We start from the raw sequence: 13,155 nt of genomic DNA on the forward strand, positions 1-13,155 counted from the left end.
CCATCATGCTGCTGTTACACTATAACCACCATCATGCTGCTGTCACACTATAACCCCCATCATGCTGCTGTCACACTATAACCCCCATCATGCTGGTCACACTATATCTCCCCCATCATGCTGCTGTCACACTATAACCCCCATCATGCTGCTGTTACACTATAACCATCATGTTGCTGTTACACTATAACCCCCATCATGCTGCTGTCACACTATAACCCCCATCATGCTGGTCACACTATAACCCCCATCATGCTGGTCACACTATAACCCCCATCATGCTGCTGTCACACTATAACTCCCATCATGCTGGTCACACTATAACCCCCATCATGCTGCTGTCACACTATAACTCCCATCATGCTGGTCACACTATAACCCCCATCATGCTGGTCACACTATAACCCCCATCATGCTGCTGTTACACTATAACCCCCATCATGCTGCTGTCACTATAACTCCCATCATGCTGCTGTCACACTATATCTCCCCCATCATGCTGGTCACACTATATCTCCCCCATCATGCTGGTCACACTATATCTCCCCCATCATGCTGCTGTTACACTATAACCCCCATCATGTCCTGCTCAGTCATTCTAATAAATTAAAGGTCACTATTACTGACACCCCCAATTTTTAGAGAATGATGTGTTAGCCCCCTGTGGCGGATAGAGCTGGATGATACCATCATGTGTGTTGCGGGGTCTCCTGTCCTGTCCTGCAGGGGTGGAGGGGCTGCGTCTGGACAGGTTCCCTGATGACATAATCTCCTTAAGTGGCTCTGTGATGTCATCTGATGGTCGGTCAGCTGATGAGGTTTAGAGGAGATGCCCCAGGGTGAGCGCCCCCTGATGGTTCATTCATTATAACAGAATGGAGCGTTATCAGTGTCACCTGGCTGTGTCAGACATTATATTAGAGGAGCTGTATACTGGGGTGACCGCAGCTAATCATGGGGGAGGTGTACACCCCAAAATAATGGAAACCGGGCGACACATATAGGGGGCGGAGTCATCTGCTGCTAACTGGGGGCTAAAACCCACATGTATATACTGAGGTAACTAGTGTACCCCCCCACACATGTATATACTGAGGTAACTAGTGTACCCCCCCCCACACATGTATATACTGAGGTAACTAGTGTACCCCCACATGTATATACTGAGGTAACTAGTGTAACCCCCCCCACACATGTATATACTGAGGTAACTAGTGTAACCCCCCACACATGTATATACTGAGGTAACTAGTGTAACCCCCCCACACATGTATATACTGAGGTAACTAGTGTAACCCCCCACACATGTATATACTGAGGTAACTAGTGTAACCCCCCCACACATGTATATACTGAGGTAACTAGTGTACCCCCCCCCATGTATATAGTGAGGTAACTAGTGTACCCCCCCACACATGTATATACTGAGGTAACTAGTGTACCCCCCCACACATGTATATACTGAGGTAACTAGTGTATCCCCCCCCACATGTATATACTGAGGTAACTAGTGTATCCCCCCCCCCACATGTATATACTGAGGTAACTAGTGTATCCCCCCCCACATGTATATACTGAGGTAACTAGTGTATCCCCCCCCCACATGTATATACTGAGGTAACTAGTGTATCCCCCCCCCCACATGTATATACTGAGGTAACTAGTGTATCCCCCCCCCACATGTATATACTGAGGTAACTAGTGTATCCCCCCCCCCACATGTATATACTGAGGTAACTAGTGTATCCCCCCCCCACATGTATATACTGAGGTAACTAGTGTGTATCCCCACATGTATATACTGAGGTAACTAGTGTACCCCCCACACATGTATATACTGACGTAACTAGTGTGTATCCCCACATGTATATACTAAGGTAACTAGTGTACCCCCCCCACATGTATATACTGAGGTAACTAGTGTGTATCCCCACATGTATATACTAAGGTAACTAGTGTACCCCCCCCACATGTATATACTGAGGTAACTAGTGTACCCCCCCCCCCCCACATGTATATACTGAGGTAACTAGTGTGTATCCCCCCCCACACATGTTTATACTGAGGTAACTAGTGTACCCCCCACATGTATATACTGAGGTAACTAGTGTACCCCCCCCCACATGTATATACTGAGGTAACTAGTGTACCCCCCACATGTATATACTGAGGTAACTAGTGTACCCCCCACATGTATATACTGAGGTAACTAGTGTAACCCCCCCCCACACACACATGTATATACTGAGGTAACTAGTGTACCCCCACATGTATATACTGAGGTAACTAGTGTATCCCCCCATGTATATACTGAGGTAACTAGTGTACCCCCCCACATGTATATACTGAGGTAACTAGTGTACCCCCACATGTATATACTGAGGTAACTAGTGTACCCCCACATGTATATACTGAGGTAACTAGTGTACCCCCCCACATGTATATACTGAGGTAACTAGTGTACCCCCCCCACATGTATATACTGAGGTAACTAGTGTACCCCCCCACATGTATATACTGAGGTAACTAGTGTATCCCCCCCCCCACATGTATATACTGAGGTAACTAGTGTATCCCCCCCCACATGTATATACTGAGGTAACTAGTGTACCCCCCACATGTATATACTGAGGTAACTAGTGTACCCCCCCCACGTATATACTGAGGTAACTAGTGTACCCCCCCACATGTATATACTGAGGTAACTAGTGTACCCCCCACATGTATATACTGAGGTAACTAGTGTGCCCCCCACATGTATATACTGACGTAACTAGTGTAGCCCCCCCATGTATATACTGAGGTAACTAGTGTACCCCCCCCACATGTATATACTGATGTAACTAGTGTACCCCCCACATGTATATACTGAGGTAACTAGTGTACCCCCCCACATGTATATACTGAGGTAACTAGTGTACCCCCCCATGTATATACTGAGGTAACTAGTGTATTCCCCCCCACATGTATATACTGAGGTAACTAGTGTACCCCCCACATGTATATACTGAGGTAACTAGTGTAACCCCCACATGTATATACTGAGGTAACTAGTGTGCCCCCCACATGTATATACTGAGGTAACTAGTGTACCCCCCACACATGTATATACTGAGGTAACTAGTGTGCCCCCCCCACACATGTATATACTGAGGTAACTAGTGTAACCCCCACATGTATATACTGAGGTAACTAGTGTAACCCCCACATGTATATACTGAGGTAACTAGTGTACCCCCCCCACATGTATATACTGAGGTAACTAGTGTAACCCCCACATGTATATACTGAGGTAACTAGTGTAACCCCCACATGTATATACTGAGGTAACTAGTGTACCCCCCCACACATGTATATACTGAGGTAACTAGTGTACCCCCCCCATATATATACTGAGGTAACTAGTGTACCCCCCCCACATGTATATACTGAGGTAACTAGTGTACCCCCACATGTATATACTGATGTAACTAGTGTACCCCCCCCCCACATGTATATACTGAGGTAACTAGTGTGTATCCCCACATGTATATACTGAGGTAACTAGTGTATCCCCCCCCCACATGTATATACTGAGGTAACTAGTGTATCCCCCCCCCACATGTATATACTGAGGTAACTACGAGGCTGAAGTTGGTTTCTTATTCGGCCAGTTTCTTATTCGGGGCTGAAGTTGGTTTCTTATTCGGCAGTTTCTTATTCAGAGGATTTTTCTTTTTCCTGTTTTAGCTATTATTCTTACAGAAAATGAATAATATTCATACCCTACCGTAAGTGAGGGGCCCTGAGAGGACTGGTGATAAAAATGGCAAAAAAGACCCCACCGTTGGCATAAAAATGGGCATGAAAGTAAAACCACAAAATTATTATTTAAAAATAAAATTGACTTTGGGCCACTGATCTCACACTGATAATACACAGAGAGGGATGCCCTGCATCATACCCAAGAGATTCCAGCCTGGCCCAAAGTGGTTCTGGGTATAAAAACTGGCATCAAAGTGGGCACATAGCCATATTTCATGATTTGAATAAGTAACAGCTATTTTCAAAGGGTTCAGTGAGTTTGGGCCACTGATCTCACACTACGTTCACACAGATAGGCATGCCCCGCATTACATCCAAGAGAGTCCAGCCTGGCCCAAAGTGGTTCTGGGTATAAAAACTGGCATCAAAGTTGGCAGATTGGCATTTTTCCCAATTTGAATAAGTAACAGGTATTTTCAAAGGGTTAAATGAGTTTGGGCCACTGATCTCACACTGATAATACACAGAGAGGAATGCCCCGCATCACATCCAACAGAGTCCAGCCTGGCCCAAAGTGGTTCTGGGTATAAAAACTGGCATCAAAGTGGGCACATAGCCATTTTTCATGATTTGAATAAGTAACAGCTATTTTCAAAGGGTTAAATGAGTTTGGGCCACTGATCTCACATTGATATTACACAGAGAGGGATGCCCTGCATCACATCTAAGAGAGTCCAGCCTGGCCCAAAGTGGTTCTGGGTATAAAAACTGGCATCAAAGTGGGCAGATTGGCATTTTTTCCTAATTTGAATAAGTAACAGCTGTTTTCAAAGGGTTACATGAGTTCGGGCCACTGATCTCACACTGATAATACACAGAGAGGGATGCCCCGCATCATACCCAAGAGAGTCCAGCCTGGCCCAAAGTGGTTCTGGGTATAAAAACTGGCATCAAAGTGGGCACAGAGCCATTTTTCATGATTTGAATAAGTAACAGCTATTTTCAAAGGGTTAAATGAGTTTGGGCCACTGATCTCACACTGATAATACACAGAGAGGGATGCCCGGCATCACATCCAAGAGACTCCAGCCTGGCCCAAAGTGGTTCTGGGTATAAAAACTGGCATCAAAGTGGGCAGATTGGCATTTTTTCCTAATTTGAATAAGTAACAGCTGTTTTCAAAGGGTTAAATGAGTTTGGGCCACGGATCTCACATTGATATTGCACAGAGAGGGATGCCCCGCATCACATCCAAGAGAGTCCAGCCTGGCCCAAAGTGGTTCTGGGTATAAAAACTGGCATCAAAGTGGGCAGATTGGCATTTTTTCCTAATTTGAATAAGTAACAGCTGTTTTCAAAGGGTTAAATGAGTTTGGGCCACTGATCTCACACTAGGTACACACAGATAGGCATGCCCCGCATTACATCCAAGAGAGTCCAGCCTGGCCCAAAGTGGTTCTGGGTATAAAAACTGGCATCAAAGTGGGCACATAGCCATTTTTCATGATTTGAATAAGTAACAGCTATTTTCAAAGGGTTAAATGAGTTTGGGCCACTGATCTCACATTGATATTACACAGAGAGGGGTTCCCCCGCATCACATCCAAGAGAGTCCAGCCTGGCCCAAAGTGGTTCTGGGTATAAAAACTGGCATCAAAGTGGGCACATAGTCATTTTTCATGATTTGAATAAGTAACAGCTGTTTTCAAAGGGTTAAATGAGTTTGGGCCACTGATCTCACACTGATAATACACAGAGAGGGATGCCCCGCATCATACCCAAGAGAGTCCAGCCTGGCCCAAAGTGGTTCTGGGTATAAAAACTGGCATCAAAGTGGGCACAGAGCCATTTTTCATGATTTGAATAAGTAACAGCTATTTTCAAAGGGTTAAATGAGTTTGGGCCACTGATCTCACACTACGTACACACAGATAGGCATGCCCCGCATTACATCCAAGAGAGTCCAGCCTGGCCCAAAGTGGTTCTGGGTATAAAAACTGGCATCAAAGTTGGCAGATTGGAATTTTTTCCTGATTTGAATAAGTAACAGCTGTTTTCAAAGGGTTAAATGAGTTTGGGCCACTGATCTCACACTGATAATACACAGAGAGGGATGCCCCGCATCACATCCAAGAGAGTCCAGCCTGGCCCAAAGTGGTTCTGGGTATAAAAACTGGCATCAAAGTGGGCAGATGGGCATTTTTGTCCTATTTTGAATAAGTAACAGGTGTTTTCAAAGGGTTAAATGAGTTTGGGCCACTGATCTCACACTGATAATACACATAGAGGGATCCCCCGCATCACATCCAAGAGAGTCCAGCCTGGCCCAAAGTGGTTCTGGGTATAAAAACTGGCATCAAAGTGGGCAGATTGGCATTTTTTCCTAATTTGAATAAGTAACAGCTGTTTTCAAAGGGTTAAATGAGTTTGGGCCACTGATCTCACACTGATAATACACAGAGAGGGATGCCCCGCATCACATCCAACAGAGTCCAGCCTGGCCCAAAGTGGTTCTGGGTATAAAAACTGGCATCAAAGTGGGCACATAGGCATTTTTCATGATTTGAATAAGTAACAGCTGTTTTCAAAGGGTTAAATGAGTTTGGGCCACTGATCTCACACTGATAATACACAGAGAGGGATCCCCCGCATCACATCCAAGAGAGTCCAGCCTGGCCCAAAGTGGTTCTGGGTATAAAAACTGGCATCAAAGTGGGCAGATGGGCATTTTTGTCCTATTTTGAATAAGTAACAGGTGTTTTCAAAGGGTTAAATGAGTTTGGGCCACTGATCTCACACTGATAATACACAGAGAGGGATGCCCCACATCACATCCAAGAGAGTCCAGCCTGGCCCAAAGTGGTTCTGGGTATAAAAACTGGCATCAAAGTGGGCAGATTGGCATTTTTGTCCTATTTTGAATAAGTAACAGGTGTTTTCAAAGGGTTAAATGAGTTTGGGCCACTGATCTCACACTAGGTACACACAGATAGGCATGCCCCGCATCACATCCAAGAGAGTCCAGCCTGGCCCAAAGTGGTTCTGGGTATAAAAACTGGCATCAAAGTGGGCAGATTGGCATTTTTGTCCTATTTTGAATAAGTAACAGGTGTTTTCAAAGGGTTAAATGAGTTTGGGCCACTGATCTCACATTGATAATACACAGATAGGCATGCCCCGCATCACATCCAACAGAGTCCAGCCTGGCCCAAACTGGTTCTGGGTATAAAAACTGGCATCAAAGTTGGCAGATTTGAATTTTTTCCTGATTTGAATAAGTAACAGGTATTTTCAAAGGGTTAAATGAGTTTGGGCCACTGAGCTCACACTGATAATACACAGAGAGGGATGCCCCGCATCACACTGATAATACACAGAGAGGGATGCCCCGCATCACACTGATAATACACAGAGAGGGATGCCCTGTGGGTCCTTACCAGACTTTGGAGCAAATGCCAAACTTTACTGAAACGGTAATGAGGATTAAGGTAAAACACACCTTTATCCATGGTGTTTTTGGTGCAATAGGGAGCTATCAGCAGTTTAGATTAATCTAACTGGCTGACAGTTCCCCTTTAATAATGGTCATTATTTGCCCTTATTTCTACTTTGTTTAAACATAGCCTAAAGGGTTATCCTGGAAAAATTGAAAAAAAAAAAGAACGAAAATTAACCCTTAACTAAAGAACTTATATATTCCTTGTTGGCTTTACTCGGAGATTGCTGGTCCAGTCACATGATGCAACCTTTCTTACAGTGATGTCCTACTTCCTTTCATCTTCTTGGGTATGGTGACGTCAGCACTTGGGGGCAAAGCCATCTCTCGTACCCAGAATGGCCTTCCTACACGTGCGCAGTGCGATCATTAGTATTGCAGCATGCATCTGCTAATCCCACTGGGTACAGGGACATCAATGCTCCCGTAATCAGGTTCTGCTGGCTACAAGGGCGGTCTTACTGGCTACAAAGGGGTCCTATATGGCTACAAGGGGACCCTGACATTGCAGGCAACACATAGGACAAATATATTTCAATGGCCCTGTTCACACATCTGTACAAGTGTTCAGGTCCACGTCCCGCGCTACAAAAAAATAAAGGATAGATTATAGTGCGGACTTGCATTTGCGGCACGAATCATTGTCTTCTACATAGTGCTCCGTAAACTGCGTAGCACTGTTACTGCACATTCATAGTGTGGTCCACCATTACAGGTCCGTATTCACTGGCTGAACTATGGATGTGTGAATGAGGCCTAACATAGCCTAAAGCAGACCTGTCAGCAGAAAACATTGCTGCAGGTATTGTTATTATAGAAATGTATTCAGGGTTAGCCGAGAAATGTTTAATAAGACGAGATGGGACAGCTAATTCTGGGATCCTGTTATGCTGACAAATGCCTCCTGAGTACTTTAGCCCTGTTTGCTTAAAGGGGTAGTGCGGCGCTAAACATTTATTCACAAAATACCCAGAACCACTTTGATGCCAGTTTTTATACCCAGAACCACTTTGGGCCAGGCTGGACTCTCTTGGATCTGATGCGGGGCAAACCTCTCTGTGCAATATCAATGTGAGATCCGTGGCCCAAACTCATTTAACCCTTTGAAAACAGCTGTTACTTATTCAAATTAGGAAAAAATGCCAATCTGCCCACTTTGATGCCAGTTTTTATACCCAGAACCACTTTGGGCCAGGCTGGACTCTCTTGGATGTGATGAGGGGGATCCCTCTCTGTGTAATATCAATGTGAGATCAGTGGCCCAAACTCATTTAACCCTTTGAAAATAGCTGTTACTTATTCAAATCATGAAAAATGGCTCTGTGCCCACTTTGATGCCAGTTTTTATACCCAGAACCACTTTGGGCCAGGCTGGAGTCTCTTGGATGTGATGCGGAGCATCCCTCTCTGTGTATTATCAGTGTGAGATCAGTGGCCCAAACTCATTTAACCCTTTGAAAACAGCTGTTACTTATTCAAATTAGGAAAAAATGCCAATCTGCCCACTTTGATGCCAGCTTTTATACCCAGAACCACTTTGGGCCAGGCTGGACTCTCTTGGATGTGATGCGGGGCATCCCTCTCTGTGTATGATCAGTGTGAGATCAGTGGCCCAAACTCATTTAACCCTTTGAAAACACCTGTTACTTATTCAAAATAGGACAAAAATGCCCATCTGCCCACTTTGATGCCAGTTTTTATACCCAGAACCACTTTGGGCCAGGCTGGACTCTCTTGGATCTGATGCGGGGCATCCCTCTCTGTGTATTATCAGTGTGAGATCAGTGGCCCAAACTCATTTAACCCTTTGAAAACACCTGTTACTTATTCAAAATAGGACAAAAATGCCCATCTGCCCACTTTGATGCCAGTTTTTATACCCAGAACCACTTTGGGCCAGGCTGGACTCTCTTGGGTATGATGCAGGGCATCCCTCTCTGTGTATTATCAGTGTGAGATCAGTGGCCCAAACTCATTTAACCCTTTGAAAACAGCTGTTACTTATTCAAATCAGGAAAAAATTCCAATCTGCCAACTTTGATGCCAGTTTTTATACCCAGAACCACTTTGGGCCAGGCTGGACTCTCTTGGATGTGATGCGGGGCATCCCTCTCTGTGTAATATCAGTGTGAGATCAGTGGCCCAAACTCATTTAACCCTTTGAAAACAGCTGTTACTTATTCAAATCATGAAAAATGGCTATGTGCCCACTTTGATGCCAGTTTTTATACCCAGAACCACTTTGGGCCAGGCTGGACTCTGTTGGATGTGATGCGGGGGATCCCTCTCTGTGTATTATCAGTGTGAGATCAGTGGCCCAAACTCATTTAACCCTTTGAAAACAGCTGTTACTTATTCAAATTAGGAAAAAATGCCAATCTGCCCACTTTGATGCCAGTTTTTATACCCAGAACCACTTTGGGCCAGGCTGGACTCTCTTGCATGTGATGTGGGGCATCCATCTCTGTGTATTATCAGTGTGAGATCAGTGGCCCAAACTCATTTAACCCTTTGAAAACAGCTGTTACTTATTCAAAATAGGACAAAAATGCCCATCTGCCCACTTTGATGCCAGTTTTTATACCCAGAACCACTTTGGGCCAGGCTGGACTCTCTTGGATCTGATGCGGGGCATGCCTCTCTGTGTGTACGTAGTGTAAGATCAGTGGCCCAAACTCATTTAACCCTTTGAAAACAGCTGTTACTTATTCAAATCATGAAAAATGCCTATGTGCCCACTTTGATGCCAGTTTTTATACCCAGAACCACTTTGGGCCAGGCTGGACTCTCTTGGATGTGATGCGGGGCATCCCTCTCTGTGTATTATCAGTGTGAGATCAGTGGCCCAAACTCATTTAACCCTTTGAAAACAGCTGTTACTTATTCAAATCATGAAAAATGCCTATGTGCCCACTTTGATGCCAGTTTTTATACCCAGAACCACTTTGGGCCAGGCTGGACTCTCTTGGATGTAATGCGGGGCATGCCTATCTGTGTGTACGTAGTGTGAGATCAGTGGCCCAAACTCATTTAACCCTTTGAAAACAGCTGTTACTTATTCAAATTAGGAAAAAATGCCAATCTGCCCACTTTGATGCCAGTTTTTATACCCAGAACCACTTTGGGCCAGGCTGGACTCTCTTGGATGTGATGCGGGGGAACCCCTCTCTGTGTAATATCAATGTGAGATCAGTGGCCCAAACTCATTTAACCCTTTGAAAATAGCTGTTACTTATTCAAATCATGAAAAATGGCTATGTGCCCACTTTGATGCCAGTTTTTATACCCAGAACCACTTTGGGCCAGGCTGGACTCTCTTGGTTGTGATGCGGGGCATCCCTCTCTGTGTAATATCAGTGTGAGATCAGTGGCCCAAACTCATTTAACCCTTTGAAAACAGCTGTTACTTATTCAAATTAGGAAAAAATGCCAATCTGCCCACTTTGATGCCAGTTTTTATACCCAGAACCACTTTGGGCCAGGCTGGACTCTCTTGGATGTGATGCGGGGCATGCCTATCTGTGTGTACGTAGTGTGAGATCAGTGGCCCAAACTCATTTAACCCTTTGAAAATAGCTGTTACTTATTCAAATCATGAAAAATGGCTATGTGCCCACTTTGATGCCAGTTTTTATACCCAGAACCACTTTGGGCCAGGCTGGACTCTCTTGGATGTAATGCGGGGCATACCTATCTGTGTGTACCTAGTGTGAGATCAGTGGCCCAAACTCATTTAACCCTTTGAAAATAGCTGTTACTTATTCAAATCATGAAAAATGGCTCTGTGCCCACTTTGATGCCAGTTTTTATACCCAGAACCACTTTGGGCCAGGCTGGACTCTCTTGGGTATGATGCGGGGCATCCCTCTCTGTGTATTATCAGTGTGAGATCAGTGGCCCAAACTCATTTAACCCTTTGAAAACAGCTGTTACTTATTCAAATCATGAAAAATGGCTATGTGCCCACTTTGATGCCAGTTTTTATACCCAGAACCACTTTGGGCCAGGCTGGACTCTCTTGGGTATGATGCAGGGCATCCCTCTCTGTGTATTATCAGTGTGAGATCAGTGGCCCAAACGCATTTAACCCTTTGAAAATAGCTGTTACTTATTCAAATCATGAAAAATGGCTATGTGCCCACTTTGATGCCAGTTTTTACACCCAGAACCACTTTGGGCCAGGCTGGACTCTCTTGGATGTGATGCGGGGCATGCCTATCTGTGTGTATGTAGTGTGAGATCAGTGGCCCAAACTCATTTAACCCTTTGAAAACAGCTGTTACTTATTCAAATTAGGAAAAAATGCCAATCTGCCCACTTTGATGCCACTTTTTATACCCAGAACCACTTTGGGCCAGGCTGGACTCTCTTGGATGTGATGCTGGGCATCCCTCTCTGTGTAATATCAATGTGAGATCAGTGGCCCAAACTCATTTAACCCTTTGAAAATAGCTGTTACTTATTCAAATCATGAAAAATGGCTATGTGCCCACTTTGATGCCAGTTTTTATACCCAGAACCACTTTGGGCCAGGCTGGAGTCTGTTGGATGTGATGCGGGGCATCCCTCTCTGTGTATTATCAGTGTGAGATCAGTGGCCCAAACTCATTTAACCCTTTGAAAATACCTGTTACTTATTCAAATTGGGAAAAATGCCAATCTGCCCACTTTGATGCCAGTTTTTATACCCAGAACCACTTTGGGCCAGGCTGGACTCTCTTGGATGTGATGCGGGGCATGCCTATCTGTGTGTACGTAGTGTGAGATCAGTGGCCCAAACTCACTGAACCCTTTGAAAATAGCTGTTACTTATTCAAATCATGAAATATGGCTATGTGCCCACTTTGATGCCAGTTTTTATACCCAGAACCACTTTGGGCCAGGCTGGACTCTCTTGGATCTGATGCGGGGCATCCCTCTCTGTGCAATATCAATGTGAGATCCGTGGCCCAAACTCATTTAACCCTTTGAAAACAGCTGTTACTTATTCAAATTAGGAAAAAATGCCAATCTGCCCACTTTGATGCCAGTTTTTATACCCAGAACCACTTTGGGCCAGGCTGGACTCTCTTGGGTATGATGCGGGGCATCCCTCTCTGTGTATTATCAGTGTGAGATCAGTGGCCCAAACTCATTTAACCCTTTGAAAATAGCTGTTACTTATTCAAATCATGAAAAATGGCTATGTGCCCACTTTGATGCCAGTTTTTATACCCAGAACCACTTTGGGCCAGGCTGGACTCTCTTGGTTGTGATGCAGGGCATCCCTCTCTGTGTATGATCAGTGTGAGATCAGTGGCCGAAACTCATTTAACCCTTTGAAAACAGCTGTTACTTATTCAAATTAGGAAAAAATGCCAATCTGCCCACTTTGATGCCAGTTTTTATACCCAGAACCACTTTGGGCCAGGCTGGACTCTCTTGGGTATGATGCGGGGGATCCCTCTCTGTGTATTATCAGTGTGAGATCCGTGGCCCAAACTCATTTAACCCTTTGAAAACAGCTGTTACTTATTCAAATTAGGAAAAAATGCCAATTTGCCCACTTTGATGCCAGTTTTTATACCCAGAACCACTTTGGGCCAGGCTGGACTCTCTTGGGTATGATGCAGGGCATCCCTCTCTGTGTATTATCAGTGTGAGATCAGTGGCCCAAAGTCAATTTTATTTTTAAATAATAATTTTGTGGTTTTACTTTCATGCCCATTTTTATGCCAACCGTGGGGTCTTTTTTGCCATTTTTATCACCAGTCCTCTCAGGGCCCCTCACTTACGGTAGGTTATGAATTTTATTCATTTTCTGTAAGAATAATAGCTAAAACAGGAAAAAGAAAAATCCTCTGAATAAGAAACTGCCGAATAAGAAACCAACTTCAGCCCCGAATAAGAAACTGGCCGAATAAGAAACCAACTTC

This window comes from Dendropsophus ebraccatus, chromosome 4 (genome assembly GCF_027789765.1).
Source record: "Dendropsophus ebraccatus isolate aDenEbr1 chromosome 4, aDenEbr1.pat, whole genome shotgun sequence".
Classification (NCBI taxonomy): Eukaryota; Metazoa; Chordata; class Amphibia; order Anura; family Hylidae; genus Dendropsophus; species Dendropsophus ebraccatus.